At 31.4% G+C, this 2,354-nt stretch overlaps 1 protein-coding gene across 3 annotated transcripts in view; it reads right to left on the bottom strand.

Annotated features, from left to right (window-relative positions):
- Window positions 1-2,354, bottom strand: part of LOC106868277 (toll-like receptor Tollo) — a 292,526-nt gene that overhangs the window by 5,072 nt on the left and 285,100 nt on the right. The window lies entirely within an intron of this gene.

Raw genomic sequence — 2,354 nt, 5'->3', positions numbered from 1 at the left:
TATATATATATATATATATATATGCGCACATGGAGATATGCATACTTAAGTATATTTGTATACAACTATACATACATACGCACATGCACTGATACACATATTCATAAATATAGTTGTTTTGTTTTCATATAAAAACACAACTGTAATAATGTTGAGCATTGAAATACAGGTATATCTGAACAGGCCTACAATTTAGGTTGTTGTGATAATGTTCCCAGTAACTGCAATAGTATACATAGTTATGGTGATGGTGAAATGAGATTTATGAAATACTGAGGAAACAAACGCTACAATGACGCGGAAAGAAGAAGAAGAAGAAGAAGAAGAAGAAGAAGAAGAAGAAGAAGAAGAAGAAGAAGAAGAAGAAGAAGAAGAAGAAGAAGAAGAAGAAGAAGAAGAAGTGTTTCTGGTGGTGGAGGAAGAGTGCAAGACAAAAGGATGGAAAATGCAAGGAAAAAGGGGGAAAATGGTGAAATAAATTAAGAGTAGCAGTGTTCCTGTTGAGTATATATGATGATGATGATCAACCATCAACTCATTTACAGCCAGCAACACCAACATCACGACCACAAAAAATTGTCTAGTAAATGGCTGAAGACGGGAAAGGAATGTGAGTTGATCAGAAAACTCGAACACAAGTATACTTAATGTTAAGCTCATGACATGCTTGGAATCTTTAACTGGCAGTCACTATTGATTATGAATCGCAAAATGAATGGCTCTCACATTATACTTGCTAGTTTACTTGGCCTATTTGCAATACATTACATGAAAGATAGAAAGGAAAGAAAAAAAATCTACAGTATAAAAGTCAGTATAAAAACAAAAAAAATAGTTAATAAAATCAAAAGGAGAACAGAACCAACTAAATATCGGACATGAAAGTCAAAATCCAAAATCGACAATAAGTGGTATATGCCAAGCCAATACATCGACGGAATAACCGAACGTATTTGGCAGTTCATTCATCGTGTAGATTTCGAGGTAGTTCCGTTACAGATTTTGTTGGAGAAAATGTGTTTGAATTTGGCTGCAGTCAAACGCTGAGAAAGAGCGATACTTCTTGAGTGTCTTGCTTGCATAACTGTATGTAAGAATATGTGAGTGTGTTTGATGGGTTTATGTAAACATGTGTGCATGAATGTATATGTATCTATATATATAAGGCAATGAAGAAAATACAGAAGAGATTCAATTAACAAACATCAGTAAGATTTATTTATTATAATCATAGGAATAAATAAATGCAACTCCACTCTTACAGCTGTTTCTAGTTTGGGTTTCCTGTATGCTAAATCTGACAGATATAACAATTAAAGTCCAAAGCTTCATCAGAGAGTCAGTAAATCCATAATGGTAAGGATACAAGGTAAAAAGTGAAAAAATAAAACCCAAGGCTAGCTATATTCAGAAGTCGTGAGATCACATCTTATTGCAATTTGATAATCACGTTCATCAAATTGCAATCAGATGTGATCTCACAACTTCTGAATATAGTTTTCGGCTTTACTATTTTACTTTTTCACTTATTACCTTTTAACCATACCATTATGGACTTGCTGACTCTCTGATGAATCGTTGGAGTTCAATCTTTGTATGATGTGTCACATTTAGCAAGATGAAACACCAAAGTAGAAACAGATGTAAGAGTGGAGTTGTATTTATTTATTTATTGAATTATTTATTTATTTATTCCTATGATTATAATAAATAAATCTTACTGTTGATTGTCAATTGAATCTCTTTTCCATATTCTCTCTTGACTTATATAAATTTTGGATAAACTTCTGTTTACTCAACTTGTACCTACTATTCAATTGTACTATTACCTTGCAACAGTAAGCCTTTGAATATAAATAGATATCTCTCCAGTAATTCATTGGATATTTATTATCCCTTAGATGGTTGTCTAAGCTCTAACTCATACATACTTATATAGATATATTTTTATACAAACATAAGAGGGATGACCAGCAAAAGTGGACTCCTATATGAATTATAATTTAATATATTGTCAGAGATATTTTAACATGTTTCGGTTCTTGTAAAAAACGAACATTATCAAAAATACATATTTAAAAAAATGAAATTAAATGAAAGGTTCATAATTGTTCCTTACTGGTATCAATAGTCCACGTGGGGTCATTTTTTTGTTGATTGTAGTAGTAGTAGTGACCGTGTTGGCAATGGTAAATGGCAGTGACCACTCTGACATTTTTTTTAATTAAAATTCATTTTTTATATATTGACGTTTTCAAAATTCTTTTTTATAAATATATACCCACTCGTATGCAACCTACACTATTTTATCTATCTATCTATCTATCTATCGATCTATCTATCTATCTATATAT

Source organism: Octopus bimaculoides, chromosome 1, assembly GCF_001194135.2.
Source record: "Octopus bimaculoides isolate UCB-OBI-ISO-001 chromosome 1, ASM119413v2, whole genome shotgun sequence".
NCBI classification, from domain to species: Eukaryota; Metazoa; Mollusca; class Cephalopoda; order Octopoda; family Octopodidae; genus Octopus; species Octopus bimaculoides.
Note: the sequence above shows the minus strand (reverse complement) of the source record. Positions and strands in the feature narration are given on the sequence as shown.